The following is a 19,041-nucleotide window of genomic DNA, read 5'->3' as shown; positions in this document are numbered from 1 at the left end:
TTTGGGACTTCATCAAGATCAAAAGCTTCTGCACAGCAAAGGAAACAGTCAACAAAACAAAGAGGCAACAACCCACGGAATGGGAGAAGATATTTGCAAATGACAGTACGGACAAAAGGTTGATATCCAGGATCTATAAAGAACTTCTCAAACTCAACACACACAAAACAGATAATCATATCGAAAAATGGGCAGAAGATATGAACAGACACTTCTCCAATGAGGACATACAAATGGCTATCAGACCCATGAAAAAATGTTCATCATCACTAGCCATCAGGGAGATTCAAATTAAAACAATATTGAGATACCACCTGACACCAGTTAGAATGGCCAAAATGAGCAAGACAGGAAACAACGTGTGTTGGAGAGGATGTGGAGAAAGGGGAACACTCTTACACTGTTGGTGGGAATGCAAGTTAGTGCAGCCACTTTGGAGAACAGTGTGGAGATTCCTGAAGAAATTAAGAATAGCGCTTCCCTATGACCCTGCAATTGCACTGCTGGGTATTTACCCCAAAGATACAGAGGTAGTGAAAAGAAGGGGCATCTGTACCCCAATGTTTATTGCAGCAATGGCTACAGTCGCCAAACTGTGGAAAGAACCAAGATGCCCTTCAATGGATGAATGGATAAGGAAGATGTGTTACATATACACGATGGAGTATTATGCCTCCACCAGAAAGGATGAATACCCAACTTTTGTAGCACCATGGACGGGACTGGAAGAGATTATGCTGAGCGAAATAAGTCAAGCAGAGAGAGTCAAGTGTCATATGGTCTCACTTATTTGTGGAGCATAACAAATAACATGGAGGACATGGGGAGATGGAGAGGAGAGGGAGTTGAGGGAAACTGGAAGGGGAGATGAACCATGAGAGACTATGGACTCTGAAAAACAACCAGAGGGTTTTGAAGGGGCGGGGGGTGGGGTGGGAGGTTGAGGAACCAAGTGGTGGGTAATAGGGAGGGCACGTACTGCATGGAGCACTGGGTGTGATGCCAAAACAATGAATACTGTTATGCTGTAAATAAACAAATAAAAAAATTAAAAAAAAAAGAATAAAGCTTCCCTATGACCCTGCAATTGCACTGCTGGGTATTTACCCCAAAGATACAGATGTAGTGAAAAGAAGGGCCATCTGTACCCCAATGTTTATTGCAGCAATGGCCATGGTCGCCAAATTGTGGAAAGAACCAAGATGCCCTTCAATGGACGAATGGATAAGGAAGATGTGGTCCATATACACTATGGAGTATTATGCCTCCACCAGAAAGGATGAATACCCAACTTTTGTAGCAACATGGACGGGGCTGGAAGAGATTATGCTGAGCGAAATAAGTCAAGCAGAGAGAGTCAAGTGTCATATGGTCTCACTTATTTGTGGAGCAGAACAAAGAACAAGGAGGATATGGGGAGATGGAGAGGAGAGGGAGTTGAGGGAAACTGGAAGGGGAGATGAACCATGAGAGACTATGGACTCTGAAAAACAACCAGAGGGTTTTGAAGGGGCGGGGGGTGGGAGGTTGAGGAACCAGGTGGTGGGTAATAGGGAGGGCACGTACTGCATGGAGCACTGGGTGTGGTGCAAAAACAATGAACACTGTTACGCTGAAAATAAACAAATAAAAAAAATTAAAAAAATAAAAAAACAACTTTAGTGTTTTCTATTTGCTTTGATTTTTCTCTTTTATCAATTTCTGCCCTTCTTTTTTCTTTTTTTTTAAAGATTTTATTTATTTACTTGACAGACAGAGATTACAAGTAGGCAGAGAGGCAGGCAGGAGTGGGGAGAAGCAGGCCCCCTGCTGAGCAGAGAATCCAATGTGGGGCTCGATCCCAGGACCCTGGGATCATGACCTGAGCCGAAGGCAGAGGCTTAAGCCACTGAGCCATCCAGTTTTTTCTTATTTTTTCTTATATTATTTTCAGCTTTCTTATTTTTCTTTTGGAGATACATTTTTTTTTGTTTTGCTATCCCCCAAGCTTCTTAATTTATGTGCCAACTTTATCTGTAGTCTGATAAATGTATTTAAAACTGTACATTTTCCTCTAAATACCATTTTAGCTGCCATGTATGGGTCTCACATGTATAACTCAGATAAAAGTATTTCATAATTTTTTTTGTATCAGTTATTTAATTAGGTTCTTTGTAAGAAATTTAGAACACCAATTTGTGAGGGTAAACTCCATTTGTCAGTTGGGGCACCTGGATGGCTCAGTGGGTTAAGCCTCTGCCTTCGGCTCAGGTCATGGTCCCAGGGTCCTGGGATCAAGCCCCACATCGGGCTCTCTGCTCAGCGGGAAGCCTGCTTCCTCCTCTCTCTCTCTCTGCCTGCCTCTCCAACTACTTGAGATCTGTCTGTCAAAAAAAAAAAAAAAACAAACAAACAAACAAAAAAAAACCCCCTCCATTTGTCAGAGAAAACACAGAGCGGAGGTAGCCCTGAAGCTGAGGAACAGCCTTGATTTTTGGCAGAATTTGCGAGTCCACAGCTTTCTGATCAACCTTGCGCTGCTCTGTTATCTCGTATTTCTCTTTCTCAGTGTCAAAGATCTCACCCTCCTGGTGTCTGGGCTTATGCAACTTCTTCTTCTTGAAATAAGAATCGGTGAGATGTTTGGGGATTTTCACACTGCTGATATCAATTTTGGTAGAAGTGGCAATGACGAATTTTTGTTGTGTTCTACGCAGAGGAACTCGATTGATGGACAGAGGTCCAGTCACAAGTAGTAAGCCACTGCTCAGCTGCTTCAGGAAAACTACCCTCTTGCCTCTGTGGCACCCAGTGAGGATGATCAAAATGGTCCCAGAGGTGATGCTAGCTCCCAGTTTTCTCACGTGCTGACTGAAAGGTTTTTTTGCCGTGACTCAACAGCTTTCGAGGCACGTCTTCAGTAGGATAATACCTAGGCATTTTGCGAAGATTAACCACTCGGGTACCACTGTTCTTGTCACCACCAACTGGTTTTGTGACAGTAGCAAGAACTTTCTCCTTCTTTTTCTTTTCAACCCTGGATTTAGCTGCCGAATACTTCCTCTTGTACATGGCCTTTCCGGAATACATAGCCGATCGGGAGTATCTGCCGATTCCTCTGACTAGGACAGGATTTCGGCTGCAGTGGGGCTTCCCCTTCTTCGGCGTTTTAGCCTTCTGGTTACCCTTCTTAGCCTTGCCACCACCATCAGCCTTCTTGGCTTCAGGGTTCTTCTCCTTAGTATCCGGCTTCTCAGCTTTTTCGCCCGCCATCTTGCAAGATGGGAAAGAGAACTCCATAATTTTTAATTGTAAATTTTAACCTTTAGTTAAATGATTTTTATACATTCTTTTCTTTTTCTTTTTCCTTTTATTATTTTTTATTATTTTATGTTAGTCACCATACAGTACATTAGTTTTTGATGTGTTCCATGATTCATTGTTTGTGTACAACACCCAGTGCTCCATGCAATATGTGCCCTCCTTAATACCCATCACTGGGCTAACACAACCCTCCACCCCTCTCCCCTCTGAAACCTTCAGTTTGTTTCCTGGAGTCCATAGTCTGTCATGGTTTGTCTCCCTCTCTGATTCCCTCCCCCTTCATTTTCCCCTTCCTTCTCCTAATGTCCTCCATGCTATTCCTTATGTTCCACAAATAAGTGAAAGCATATGATAATTGACAATCTCTGCTTGACTTATTTCACTTAGCATAATTTCCTCCAGTTCCATCCACGTTGATGCAAAGTTGGGTATTCATCCTTTCTGATGGGTGAGTAATATTCCATTTCATATATGGACAACATATTTATCCATTCTTCTGTTGAATGGCATCTCAGCTCTATCCATAGTTTGGCTATTGTGGACATTGCTGCTATGAACATTGGGGTGCATGTGGCCCTTCTTATCACTACATCTCTATGTTTGGGGTAAATACTAGTAGAGCAATTGCTAGATCATAGGGTAGCTCTATTTTTAGCTTTTTGAGGAACTTCCACACTGTTTTCCAAAGTGGCTGTACCAACTTGCATTCCTACCAACTGCGTAAGAGTGTTCCCCTTTCTCCACAATCACTCCAACATTTGTTTTTTGCCTTGTCAATTTTTACCATTCTAACTGGTGTAAGGTGTGATTTTGGTTTGAATTTCCCTGATGGCTAATGATGATGAACATTTTTTCATGTGTCTGTTAGCCATTTGTATGGCTTCTTTGGAGAAGTGTCTGTTCATATCTTCTGCCCATTTTTTGACTCGATTATCTGTTTTTGGGTGTTGAGTTTGAGAAGTTCTTTATAGATCTTGAATATCAGCCCTTTATCTGTACTGTCATTTGTGAATATATTCTCCCATTCTGTGGGGTGCCTCTTTGTTTTGTTGATTCTTTCTTTTGCTATGCAGAAGCTTTTTTTTTTTTTTGTCTTTCCACTTTCTTTTTTATTTTTTTTATTCTTTATTTTTTTATTTATTTATTTTCAGCGTAACAGTATTCATTGTTTTTGCACCACACCCAATGCTCCATGCAATACGTGCCCTCTCTATTACCCTCCACCTGGTTCCCCAACCTCCCACCCCTGGCCCCTTCAAAAACCTCTGGTTGTTTTTTCAGAGTCCATAGTCTCTCATGGTTCATCTGCCCTTCCAATTTCCCTCAACTCCCTTCTCCTCTCCATCTCCCCATGTCCTCCATGTTCTTTGTTATGCTCCACAAATAAGTGAAACCATATGATACTTGACTCTCTCTGCTTAACTTATTTCACTCAGCATAATCTCTTCGACTCTCTCTGCTTAACTTATTTCACTCAGCATAATCTCTTCGACTCTCTCTGCTTAACTTATTTCACTCAGCATAATCTCTTCCAGTCCCGTCCATGTTGCTACAAAAGTTGGGTATTCATCCTTTCTGATGGAGGCATAATACTCCATCATGTATATGGACCACATCTTCCTTATCCATTCGTCCGTTGAAGGGCATCTTGGTTCTTTCCACAGTTTGGCAACCGTGGCCATTGCTGCTATAAACATTGGGGTACAGATGGCTCTTCTTTTCACTACATCTGTATCTTTGGGGTAAATACCTAGCAGTGCAATTACAGGGACATAGGGAAGCTCTATTTTTAATTTCTTTTTTTCTTTTTTTTTAAAAAAGATTTTATTTATTTATTTGACAGACGGAGATCACAAATAGGCAGAGAGGCAGGCAGAGAGAGAGAGGAGGAAGCAGGCTGTCCACAGAGTGGAGAGCCCAATGCGGGGCTCGATCCCAGAACCCTGGGATCATGACCTGAGCCGAAGGCAGAGGCTTTAACACACTGAGCCACCCAGGCGCCCCTATTTTTAATTTCTTGAGGAATCTCCACACTGTTCTCCAGAGTGGCTGCACCAACTTGCATTCCTACCAACAGTGTAAGAGGCTTCCCCTTTCTCCACATCCTCTCCAACACACGTTGTTTCCTGTCTTGCTAATTTTGGCCATTCTAACTGGTGTCAGGTGATATCTCAGTGAGGTTTTAATTTGAATCTCCCTGATGGCTAGTGATGATGAGCATTTTTTCATGGGTCTGATAGCCATTTGTATGTCCTCATTGGAGAAGTGTCTGTTCATATCTTCTGCCCATTTTTTGATATGATTATCTGTTTTGTGTGTGTTGAGTTTGAGGAGTTCTTTGTAGATCCTGGATATCAACCTTCTGTCTGTACTGTCATTTGCAAATATCTTCTCCCATTCCATGGGTTGTTGCCTCTTTGTTTTGTTGACTGTTTCCTTTGCTGTGCAGAAGCTTTTGATCTTGATGAAGTCCCAAAAGTTCATTTTTGCTTTTGTTTCCTTGGCCTTTGGAGACATATCTTGAAAGAAGTTGCTGTGGCTGATATCGAAGAGGTTACTGCCTATGTTCTCCTCTAGGATTCTGATAGATTCCTGTCTCACGTTGAGGTCTTTTATCCATTTTGAGTTTATCTTTGTGTATGGTGTAAGAGAATGATCAGGTTTCATTCTTCTACATATAGCTGTCCAGTTTTCCCAGCACCATTTATTGAAGAGACTGTCTTTTTTCCATTGTATATTTTTTCCTGTTTTGTCGAGATTATTTGACCATAGAGTTGAGGGTCCATATCTGGGCTCTCAGTAACATGGCAGGATACAAAGTCAATGTACAGAAATCAGTGGCTTTCTTATACACTAACAATGAAAATACAGAAAGGAATATTAGAGAATCGACTCCATTTACTATAGCACCAAGAACCATAAGATACCTGGAACTAAACCTAACCAAAGAGGTAAAGATCTGTACTTGAGGAACTACACAACACTCATGAAAGACATTGAAGAAGACACAAAAAGATGGAAGACTGTTCCATGCTCTTGGATTGGAAGAATAAACATTGTTAAAATGTCTATACTGCCTAGAGCAATCTATACTTTTAATGCCATTCCGATCAAAATTCCACTGGTATTTTTCAAAGAGCTGGAGCAAAGAATCCTAAAATTTGTATGGAATCAGAAGAGACCCCGAATTGCTAAGGAAATGTTGAAAAACAAAAATAAAACTGGCGGCATCATGTTACCTGATTTCAAGCTTTACTACAAAGCTGTGATCGCCAAGACAGCGTGGTACTGGCATAAAAACAGACACATAGACCAGTGGAACAGAGTGGAGAGCACAGATATGGACCCTCAACTCTATGGTCAAATAATCTTCGACAAAACAGGAAAAAATATACAATGGAAAAAAGACAGTCTCTTCGATGAATTGTGCTGGGAAAACTGGGCAGCTATATGTAGAAGAATGAAACTTGATCATTCTCTTACACCATACACAAAGATAAACTTGAAATGGATAAAAGATCTCAACATGAGACAGGAATCTATCAGAATCCTAGAGAAGAACATAGGCAGTAACCTCTTCGATATCAGCCACAGCAACTTCTTTCAAGATATGTCTCCAAAGGCCAAGGAAACAAAAGCAAAAATGAACTTTTGGGACTTCATCAAGATCAAAAGCTCCTGCACAGCAAAGGAAACAGTCAACAAAACAAAGAGGCAACCCACGGAATGGGAGAAGATATTTGCAAATGACAGTACAGACAGAAGGTTGATATCCAGGATCTACAAAGAACTCCTCAAACTCAACTCACACAAAACAGATAATCATATCAAAAAATGGGCAGAAGATATGAACAGACACTTCTCCAATGAGGGCATACAATGGCTATCAGACACATGAAAAAATGTTCATCATCACTAGCCATCAGGGAGATTCAAATTAAAACCACATTGAGATATCACCTCACACCAGTTAGAATGGCCAAAATTAGCAAGACAGGAAACAACGTGTGTTGGAGAGGATGTGGAGAAAGGGGAAGCCTCTTACACTGTTGGTAGGAATGCAAGTTGGTGCAGCCACTCTGGAGAACAGTGTGGAGATTCCTGAAGAAATTAAGAATAGAGCTTCCCGGGGCGCCTGGGTGGCTCAGTGGGTTAAATAAAGCCTTTGCCTTCGGCTCAGGTCATGATCCCAGGGTCCTGGGATCGAGCCCCGCGTCGGGCTCTCTGCTCGGCATGGAGCCTGCTTCCTCTCTCTCTGCCTGCCTACTTGTGATCTCTGTCTGTCAAAAAAAAAAAAAAAAAATAGAGCTTCCCTATGACCCTGCAATTGCACTGCTGGGTATTTACCCCAAAGATACAGATGTAGTGAAAAGAAGGGCCATCTGTACCCCAATGTTTATAGCAGCAGTGGCCATGGTCGCCAAACTGTGGAAAGAACCAAGATGCCCTTCAACGGACGAATGGATAAGGAAGATGTGGTCCATATACATGATGGAGTATTATGCCTCCATCAGAAAGGATGAATACCCAACTTTTGTAGCAACATGGACGGGACTGGAAGAGATTATGCTGAGTGAAATAAGTCAAGCAGAGAGAGTCAAGTATCATGTGGTTTCACTTATTTGTGGAACATAACAAATAACATGGAGGACATTGGGAGATGGTGAGGAGAAGGGAGTTGAGGGAAATTGGAAGGGGAGGTGAACCTGAGAGACTATGGACTCTGAAAAACAACCTGAGGGTCTTGAAGGGGCGGGGGAGGCGGTGGGAGGTTGGGGGAACAAGGTGGTGGGTATTAGGGAGGGCACATATTGCATGGAGCACTAGGTGTGGTGCAAAAACAATGAATACTGTTATGATGAAAAGAAAAAAAAAAGAGTCTCTTATGGTTTGTCTCGGTGTATAATTTTTGTTTGTTTTTGAGATTATCTACTGATAGATGCTGTTCATACTTACCATATGCTTCTAGAAGCCTCCTTCTAGTAATTTCTTTTTGGAGGGAGGGGTAGGTGGGTATGGGAGAGAGAGGTGTGTAAAAACAGCATGCACTACAGACAGGAATCAAACAGGAGAATGGACTCATCTTACGTTGTCTAAGCTCCTGGCTTCAGTTGGAGGCTCATGCTTCTGCTGCCTGATGCCCGGCTCAAGGGCCAGGGAAGGGATCCTGTCACCCAGCTTCTCCAAATGCTATGCCCTAAACATATTTTGATTGTCACTTCCTTCCACCACCTGTCCCAGATACCTTTGAGTTTGGGAATTGCACCATATTTCCCAATGGTCCCAGTTTATGGTCTTTGATTAGTGTTACTTCCACTGGTCCAATCCCATCTATGTTTTGCCTTTCAACAATTCTTATTTTCCAGTCATAACTAGAGCCACTTTTTGTTCTTCACTGCTCTGGGGTGTGTGTGTGTGTGTGTGTGTGTGTGTGTGTGTGTGTGTGTGAGAGAGATTTTTTTTTAATTTAATTTTTTTATTTGTTTATTTACAGCATAACAGTGTTCATTGTTTTGGCATCACATCACATGTGAGATTTTTAAAATTAGTTTCATAAGTAGAGTTTAGTGAGTCATCAGTTCCATATAACACCCAGTACTCATTACATCAAGTGCCCTCCTTAATGCCCATCACCCAGTTACCCCATCTTTCCTCCAGCAACCTTCAGTTTGTTTCCTAGAGATCAGCATCTCTTATGATTTCCCTCCCTCTCAATTTTCATCTTGTTTTATTTTCCCTTTCCTTCCCTTATGTTCATCTGTTTTATTAAAATCCATGTATGAGTGAATCATATTTGTCTTTCTCTAACTGATTCACTTCACTTAGCATAATACCCTCTAGTTTCATCCATGTCATTACAAATGGCAAGAGTTCATTCTTTTTGATGGCTGAGTAATATTCTATTGTATATGTGTCATATATATATATATATATATATATATATATATATATATAAAATATCTTCTTTATCCATTCATCTGTTGATGGACATCTGGGCTTTTTCCATAGTTTGGCAGTTGTGGACATTGCTGCTAAAAACATAGGGGTGCATGTTCTCCTTCAAATTACTATGTATGCTTTGAGTAAATACTTAGTAGTGCAATTATTGTGTTGTGGGGTAGTTCTATTTTTAACTTTTCGAGGAACCTCCATACTATTTTCCAGAGTGGCTGCACCAGCTTGCATTCCCCTTTCTCCACACCCCCACCAACATCTGTTGTTTCCCAAGTTGTTAATTTTAGCCATTCTGACTGGTGTGAGGTGGTATCTCGCTGTTGTTTTGATTTGTATTTCTCTGAATCTGGGTGATGTTGAGCATTTTTTCATGTGTCTGTTGACCATTTAGATGTCTTCTTTACAGAAATGTCTGTTCATGTGTTCTGCCCATTTTTTGACTAGATTACTTGTTTTTTGGGTGTTGAGTTTGATAAATTCTTCATGGACTTTGGATACTAGCCCTTCATTTGAAAAGACATTTGCAAATATATTTTCACATTCTATAGGTTGCCTTTTAGTTTTGTTGACTGTTTTCTTTGTTGTGCAGAAGCTTTTTATCCTGATGTGTGTATCATTTTTAAGGATTTTTGGAGGGATAAGCAGATACATGTGTTCAAAGTGCCATCTTCATATAGTCTCTATAGACTATGTTATTATTTTTAAATTAATTTATTATTATATATTGTATTTATTGTTTTTTATCATTGTACTTGTTGTTATATATTGTATTAAATATCAAGTGGATTGAAATCGCACAGAACAGCAACCCAGTAACCATTAAGTAATACACAGCTGTGAATTGATCTATAAAACTTGAGGCCCAAGAAAGGTCACCTTTTGTGGGTTGAGGCTCTTTCTTCCTCCTCTGAGAGGAGCAGGATCCCAGGGCTCTGACAGCCCCAGAAGCTCGTGGTGGCAAGGCCTCTTGTTGGCAGTCCCCATGGCATCTTCTCAGAACACCTCTGGGATGACCTGCTAGGTCTGTTCAAAGGCAGGAGCTCTGCTGACTCTATCAATTGCCTCCCATCCCTCCACAGCAAGCATAGCCACAGGGACCTTCTCTGCAGTTGGCAAGGACAGAGGACTTAGAACTTGAAGTCTGGACCACACTATGGCCACTGTGGCTTGTCACTTTCAGATATTTGTGCACCAGTGGATGTGAGTCCTCCTGCCCATAGAAAACTGACCTCTCAGCCTTAGGATCTCTCTTCCCTTCCCCCTTCCTCTTCCTTCTCCCTCTTCCCTTCCTCCCCTCATTTCCCTTCCCCCTTCCTCTTGCTAGTCTTCCCCTCCTCCCCCATGTACCTTGATTGTCTCCATAAATGTAGACCTTTAGAAACAAAGCTCATTGAATGCTGACTTCAGACACCTTCTCTATCTGAATTTTCCTACCACACAACTCTAAAATCCCCATAGGAGAGGAGGTCCAGCACTCAAAAGCCTAATACCCAGCTACCTGCCCACAAGAGGCAAAAGTAAATGTCCCTTAGTTCATTTGCTGGTGGCTTCACCATAGCCAAGGTGGAGACTCATGCCCTTGGTTTCTCTGTTACTTCCTTGCTACACTACAAATGACCTAGCCTGCCCCTTGGTCTGTTGTTGTCTGTCCCTTGTCCAGGCTTTCAAGGACAGGACTCCTCCATCTCTCTCCTGGGATTCTGAGGGGTTCATCCCGGCTCAAGAGAATAAGTAGGTAGTGGCCTGGTGTGCAGGAAAGGGAAGAGAGGAAGAGTTAAGAGGGACCAGCCTGAGATTATAGGGAAAACTTGGGAACACCCCTGGGCCTTGGGACCTTTTGGATTTTCCTTTCAAGACAACCCCTGGGGAAGGGTCTGTCCACTTCTCAGACATAGCCTCTTGAGAGGGAAGCTGAAGAAATCTTTAATCCTTTTTATGGGGGAAGAAATATGACAGTTCTGACACGTCCACTGAGTTGGGGGTATTGATGGAGTTAGTGGACAGATGAGAGAGGTCTGGGTGAAAACCCTCTACTTCAGGCCTCTTCTCACCACCCAGGCAGGTGGGAAGAAATGGCCAGAGATAACAATTGCTGGGATTGCCCTAGCCGAGTCTTGACTATCCATCTGCACAAACAACCATCTGAGTATCCAGGCTTCAGGGGTTTGCTCCGTGGCACCACCCTGCTGGGACTCAAGCCTCAGGGATCATTCTGACCCTGGGTCCTCGAGCTTTTGTTAGCACAGGCTGCACTGTTGGTCCTTCCACCCCACTTCACAGGCATACAGGGGCTCCTCAGGGAACTCAAAGTCTGTGACTTCTGGTCCCTAATTTTGTGTTTCCCCCCCCACCCTACCCTGACAAGCCTGACGCATGCTGTGGTTCCAGGTAGGCCTTGACAGGTGTTTGGTGGCTGAGAGAATCTGCTATCATATCAATATGTGTTTGCAGAGCCCAGTGGAGCATGGAGCCCTGGGTCATGGGAACAGAGCAGAAGTCGAGTGGCCCCTGGGGCCAGAACGCGTGCCAGAGGGTACCCTCTCACAGGTGCGGCCTCTGCAGTACCCCCTGGCCTCCTTCCTCCTGCTGCTGACCCAGCCCTTCTCCTGTGGACAGCCCAGGCAGGGTCCATGGGAACGTGTTACTCTCCTGGCTCTTGTTTGCCTCAGCTAATCTCAAGAATGCTCTTGTTTTCCCTTTTGGTTTGGGAAGTCCTCAACAGCTCCCCTTCATGTCGATAGAGCTGGGGACAGAGGCCGTGGGAGCCAGAGGGCAGTTGATCCCTGGCTTGTTCTCTTGCTGGCTTCATTTCTGTCTTTGCAATTGTTTCGATTACCTTCCACCTCCATTTCAGCTTCTCTTCAAAATTCCCAGAAACTGTGGAAAAAATATTCTGAATTTTGGACTCTTTAGCCATCTCTCCTTCCTGTGAATCTCCCCACAAGGGACAGCACCTGGGGGATACAAATGAATCCACTGCTCAGAAAGGCTGTTATTGCTCATCGTCCTACAGCAAGCAAGAGCAGAGCTGGAGTGAGCCCAGGGCCCCTTTACCTCTGCTCCACACTTCACTCTAGAGTGCTAACCTCGTGGCAGCCATGTCTGTTATTTGCTATTTCGTTCACTGGACTGTGAGTTTCTTGAGACAAGGAGTTCTGTGGTATTCATCTTTGTATTCCCAGGCTTGGCTCAGTGTCTGGAAACATAGAAAATACTTAATGGATGCTTATTTAAAAAATGAACAATGCATGTGAAACCAGGTGCTTCCCCAGATGCATTTTACACATAATCCTTGATTTTCTAAGCAACCCTCAGAGGTAGTTGCTGTTCCCACTTCATAGATGGAATTATTAGGACTCAGAGAAGTCAAGTAAATTGCCTGAGGTCACAGAGCTTGTAAGGGCGGAGAGGAAATTGACACGCATGTAGTCTAACTCCAGAACACATGCTGCCTCCCCCACACAAATGGGATAAATGGTCTGGAGAGCAAGGACAGATGGACTATGAGGGTTCCATTCCTGCTGGGTTTGGAGTGAGCTCTGACCAATGGAGGATTCCTGGCTGACCAAGGTCCCTAAGTGGGGAAGCAATTCTCAGGCCCTCTCTTCCGTATCACCCCCTCCAGTCACAAGACACCCATTTGTTCAATGACTGAGTGACCAACCCTGCAGATAGCTGCGGAGACTTTCACTCCCAGAACTGGTCTTTCTGGCTGCTCTTTCTTCATCAACATTGGGGCATGTCTCTCTCTGCCCAACCTTGAGTGGTGGGGTTCCTTGGGTGTGCTCCATGAGCTCTCTTCTCATTGCTCCACCTTCTCTGGGTGATCATATCTCTGGTCCTATTATTCTGTATGTGTGGGTGGCTGTATTTCCTGTTCAGACCTCCACAACTTCCTAGGTCACCAATGGAATGTCTAACAGGCATCTCTTCTCAACGCTTCACAAGTGTTGCCATCATTTCTTCCCCATGTCAGACACAGAGACTGGGGCACTGCTCTCCCAGCTACCCGAGCCTCAACCTCAGGCTCGTCCTTGACAGTCCTTCACCCTCACTTCCCCCAAAGCTAAGTTCTCCTTTGCTAACATCCAAGTTCTGGTGCCAACTTCATTCATCCTCTGGATTAGTCAGTGACTCCCAACTGATTCCATAAGCTCCAGCCCTGCCCTCCCCTCCACCCAGTCTCTACAGGGCAGTAGGAAAAATCTTTTAAGTTATAGATATGACCTTAGTACACCCCAGCTTAAAACTCTGGACTCAAGAAGAAAGCCCAGATCTTCAACATGACATCCAATGTCCCCCAGGATGTAGTCCCCACTGACCTCTTTGATTTCAACGTTCTCCCTGCTCCCAGGTGTTGGACAACCAGCCACCAAGCATTCACTGCTCCTGAAGAACTCGTGAAGCCCCTGGATGCACCATGCCCTGGGCTGGGATTCTCTTCCTTTTCCTCTATACCTGCTAAATTGTCATTAAACTTTCAGGACACAGCCTGGATGATGTCCCCTCCCAAAAGTCATTCCTGAGCCTGGAGGCTGAACAAGGAGCCCCTTCTCTTTTATGTAATGGCCTCCAGGCCTGGAAAGTGGATTCTGCCAGGATGGGGACCATGTTTGATGCATTGGTGGTAACCTTAGCACTTAGACCAGGGCTTGGCATAAGGAGGCTCCGTGAATGTCCATCCATCAGGCATGAATCCTGGGTCATCAGAAGGAAAAAAATGTCCTCTTCCCACGTGTCTTGGTCTTAGCCAGCTGAGTTCATGATCTCCTCCCCACTGCGCTATACCTTGTCTCATCCAGTTTGGTCTAGGACTGGAACCCTCTCCTTGGGCACACCCTCTCCAGTTCATGGTGATCACCATGGAAGATCATGGTGATCTTCCCTGAAGGCCCTCAGGATTACACCAGACACAGTCTGGTCCCATTTTAAGGTCCTGGGAGAGCTCTCCACATACAGTTTCCCAGACCACACCACATTTGAAGCCTCACATTCACTTGTCAGGACATAAGAAATTCACTGGAATGTTAAAGATAATATTAGATGTGAAATCCTATAGGGAGAAAGATCATTTAGGTTAACTTCATACTAAGATATAAACGGCCAGCATAATAGATCATGGCCAGCATGAGATCAGGTGTGGGTAGGTGGGGCAGGGACAGGAGCAGGAACTCTCTGGCTGTGTAAAAGGGATAGGAACCCATGAGAAAGGGAAGAGACACTGTCAGGCTGCATGACCTATATCATAGAGCATTACCTGCATTACCTACTGAGGTGTGTGCATACATGTGTGTGTACATGTGTGTGTGCGCATGTGTGTGTGTCCATCCTCGGGTACAACTCTTAGAAGCTGAACAATTCTCTTGCTGGTTGCATAACTTCAGCAAGGAGCTGGACACACAGTGGGTGCCTAATAAGTGCCTGTAGCTGTTCTCTTGGCCCTGAGCTTGGCCTGTCAGTTGCCGCTGCTGGGGGCATGTCCATCAGTCAATACTCCCCAGGAGACTGGGCAGTGTTTGCAGCAGGAAGGGGATCCTTCCTGGTTTCTTTTATGGCCCTAATGAAGTCCTTTCCCATGAACTCCTTGCCCTTCCGGCAGCCACACTAATAACCTACTAGAGCAGCTCCCTGGGCGCTGAGGGAAGCGGAAGCCTGGAAGGGCCTCCAGGGTCCTGGCCCCTTTCTAGGGTCATGACGAGCCCCACCAGGGAACTGTGAATTTGCTTGAGATGGCCTGAAGCATCTTCATCTTGGCCCCCAACACCCCTTGGTGCCTTGCGTTCATTCAACAAATGTTTATGTAGGTGCCCAAACCGGTCTTGGTGCTGGAGATGCATGGGGAAGCAGATAAAGATCTCTACCCATATGGAGCTTATATTCTAGTGTTATTTTTCATGACAGGGAGGCAGCAATAAACAACAAAAAAAGTAAAATAATAATGTATTGGAAATCATAAGCACTAAGAAAAAAAATAAAGCAAGGAAAGGAAATATGAACCATCTTGTGAGAAGAGAGTAGGAATTTTAGAGAGAATGACATAAATTTTTAAAATTTGTTTTTATTGGGATAAAATATACCTAACATAAAATTTATCATTTTAACCAATTTTCAGTGTACAGTTCAGTGGCATTCAGTACCTTCACATTGTTATAAAGCTATCACCACCATCTGTCTCCAGAAACTTCAGGTCATACTAAAATTCTCTACCCATTAAACAGTAACTCTTCATATTTCATTGTATGCATATACCATCTTTTCTTCCTTCATTCCTTCCTTCCTTCCACCCTCCCTCCCTCCCTTTCTTTCTTTCCTTCTTTCTCTCTCTCTTTTTCTTTCGTTACCGTATTTTCTTTGTCTATTTATCTGACAATTGTTTCCATCATTGACTATTGAGAATAATGCTGCTATGAACATGGGTGTACAAGTATCTCTTTGAGTCCCTGCTTTTAATTCTTTTATGTATATGCCCAGAGGTGAAATTGCCAGATCATATGGTGATTCTATGTTTAATTTTTTGAGAAACTGCCGTACTGTTTTCCACAGCAGCTGCACTATTTTGTATTCCCACCAGCAAATGTACAAAGGTTTCAATTTCTCCAATCCTTGTCAACACTTCTTTTCCATTATATATAATACACATACATACCTGACATCCTAATGAGTGAGGAGTAGGTTTTGTAGTGAAGAGTAGTTTTGATTTGTGTTTCTCTGATGTTTAGTGATATTGAGCATTTTGTCATGTGTTAATTGGCTGTTGATATATATTTAGAGAAATAGTATTCAAGTCTTTTACTCACTTTTTGGTTGAGTTGTTTGCTTTTTTGTTGCTGAGTTTTAGCAGCTCTTTATATATGCTGGATATTAATCCCTTATCAGATATATGAATTGCAAATATTTTCTCCCATTCTGTAGGCTTCTTTTCATTCTGCTGATAGTGTCCTTTGATGTACAGAAGTTTTCATTTTGATGAAGTCCAGTGTCCAGTTTATCTTGTTTTCCTTTTGTTATTTGTGACTTTGTCATCATATCCAAGATATCATCACCACACCTAATATCATGAAGCTTTTCTCCTATGTTTTATGTTAAGAGTTTTATGGTTTTAGCTATTATACGTAGGTCTTTGATCAATTTTGAGTTAATTTTGATAAATAGTGTTAGGTAAGGGTCCAATTTCATTCTTTTTTGGATATGGATGTCTGACCTTCACAGTATCATTTGTTGAAAAGACTGTTCTTTTCCTATTGAGTAGCCTTGAGACCTTTATTGAAAATCATGTAACCATATATATGAGGGAGAAGATGAATTTTGAGTAAAGACCAAGAGGAAGTGAGGAAATTAGCTATGTAGATGTTGGGGGAAGAACATTCTGTGCAAAGGCCCTGGAGGTGAGGGACATAAGAATGGCCGGTTTATGGAGCACGTGGGTAGCTCAGTGGGTTGAGCCTCTGCCCTCGGCTCAGGTCATGATCTCAGGGTCCTGGGATCAAGCCCCACATTGGGCTCTCTGCTCGGCAGGGAACCTACTCCCCCCCCCCCACCCCGCCTGCCTCTCTGCCTTCTTGTAATCTCTCTGTCAAGTAAATAAGCAAAATCTTTAGTAAAAGAAAAAAGAATAGCCGATTTGGCTAGAGTGAAATAGATAAAGGGGAGAAGGGTAAGAGATGAGGTCAGAGAGGTGAGGGATGGGGGAAAAATCATGGAAGGCTTGTAGGACATGGAGAGGACTTTGCTGTTACCCCGACCAAATTGGAAGTTACTGGAAGGTTACTTTATGTTTCCATTCTGATTCCCATGATGAGAACAGACTTAGGAGTGTGGGGCAGAAGGAGGAGGACCAGAAAAGAGACACCCAGTCAAGTGAAGATCGTGGTCTGAACCAGGGGGTGACAAGTAGTGAAAATATGGATGATAGCATTTGGTGATAGACCAAATGTGGTGATAGACCAAATGTGATATCCCAAACCGGGATAGGGAGAGGGAGAGAGTAAGAGAGACAGAGGGACAAAGAAAGAGAGACAGAGAGACAGATTGAGATAGAGACTAAGAAGTAGAGGGAGAGAGATAGATAGTTAAGAATGACAAACAAATTTTCAATTTTAGTAATTGGCAAAGTGGAGTACACATTAAACCAGAGGGCAGGAGAAAGACTGTGGTAGGTATAGATTTGGGGAGAAATCAAGATTTGTGTTTTGGATGTGCTAAATTTGAGGTAGCCATTAGACCTTCAATGGGAGGTGTTAGGTGGGCAGTTGATAATGGATCTGGACTTCAAGAGAGTGGTCTTGGCTGGGGTCATGGAGCAGGCAGGGAAGCCCCATACCTTGTTACGTGACCATAGTGCAGTCCCTTTCCCTCTATGGGCCTCAATTTCCCCATAGGCAAATTAAGGTAGGATGGAGCAGATGTGTTTTAAGCAACACATTCCAGCTCTGGTATTTTCTGATTCTAATAGGAGAGTAATGGAGCCAGGAGCTGTAGGATGCCCACATCTCCTTTATAGACCTATCTCCCTCCCTAGATGATTTTCTCTTAAGATCATCTTCCCCAACAGATTGCCTGGCCACTAACACCAAGAGTTCAAATCTTGGAGAACATTGTAGGGAAGGAACAGAGCCAGCCCCAACTCTGTCCATTCTAGGGCACTCTGGGCTCCTTCAGAAAGATGATAGGTGAGTCACACAGTGGAGGCATGTAGGTGAGCAGAGGCAGGAGTCAAGTGATTGGAGTATGGGCTAAATTCTAACCACTCTCAGTTCCTGATCTTTGCCTGTAACCAAGGACAAAATAGAAGAATTCTTCCCAAATCAGTGACTGTAACTTTAATTTTATCTCCATAATAAACATAATAACTACTAATAATTATGAGTGGTAACTGTGCTCTAGGCATCCTACCATCCTAACCCTGACACCAGCGCTATGGAATTATGTGTATCCCTTTCCTCACTTTAGCATTCACGAAGTAGAGACAGAGAGGTTACTTAACTTTCTGCAGGTCACACAGCAGGAAAGTGTGAGATTTGAGATTTGTATTGCAATATACTTAATCCAAAAGAATTTAATAAAAATACATGAGAAAATTTGGGTTAAGGAAAAATTTGACAGGGTACAAAATACCAAGCCCTGTAACATAAGGTCCTATACAGTTGCTGAGAGAAATGAATATTGAATGAGTTTCTTAGAAACCAAGGCAAAAAGGGAAATATGATCAGATATAGGATTCATAATATCCACAATATTAAAAACTTGAGTATTCCTGGTGTTGGGACTGAGAGGACTTTTGGAAGTCAGTGTTGTGGGGATGCTCTGTGGTATGAGAGATGATGAATCAGCAAAAGGGATAAAGTGGATCTAGAGCTTAGAAAAAACCCAAGTAATAAATAAGTAGAATAAAAAGTATTTATATGAAAAAAAAAAAGTGACAAAAGGGAGTTCCATGAGGAGGCCCGGCACCGTGCCCTTTGATGGGGATCAATCAGTAAAAGCAACTGCAGGCAGGAATACAGATGGTGGTCAGAATCAGACCCTTGGGAAGAGGCTGTCTCTGTCCCAAGGAGGCCATCTTAGCACCTTGGGCACTCAGAGGAGCCCCACCAGGCCTGGAATAGTGGATGGAGGGCCCTTTATTGTCCTCACAGCTCCCTGAAGCCCTCAAAAGACCAGTCCACCCTCTCTTTAAGTGCAGGGCTGGCATTGTTTTCTGGGGACAGATATTACTGTGAGAATCAGGTCTAATTCCCTCTATTCAGCTCAGGGGGTGGGGAGCCCCAGGTCAGGACTCTGTCC

General features: G+C 43.3%; 1 pseudogene; it reads right to left on the bottom strand.

Annotated features, from left to right (window-relative positions):
• Positions 1 to 2,129: 2,129 nt before the first annotated feature.
• LOC123940285 lies at positions 2,130 to 3,265 on the bottom strand (annotated as a pseudogene).
• Positions 3,266 to 19,041: the final 15,776 nt, after the last annotated feature.

This window comes from Meles meles, chromosome 4, assembly GCF_922984935.1.
Source record: "Meles meles chromosome 4, mMelMel3.1 paternal haplotype, whole genome shotgun sequence".
NCBI classification, from domain to species: domain Eukaryota; kingdom Metazoa; phylum Chordata; class Mammalia; order Carnivora; family Mustelidae; genus Meles; species Meles meles.
This window is presented reverse-complemented; position numbering and strand designations above follow the sequence as displayed.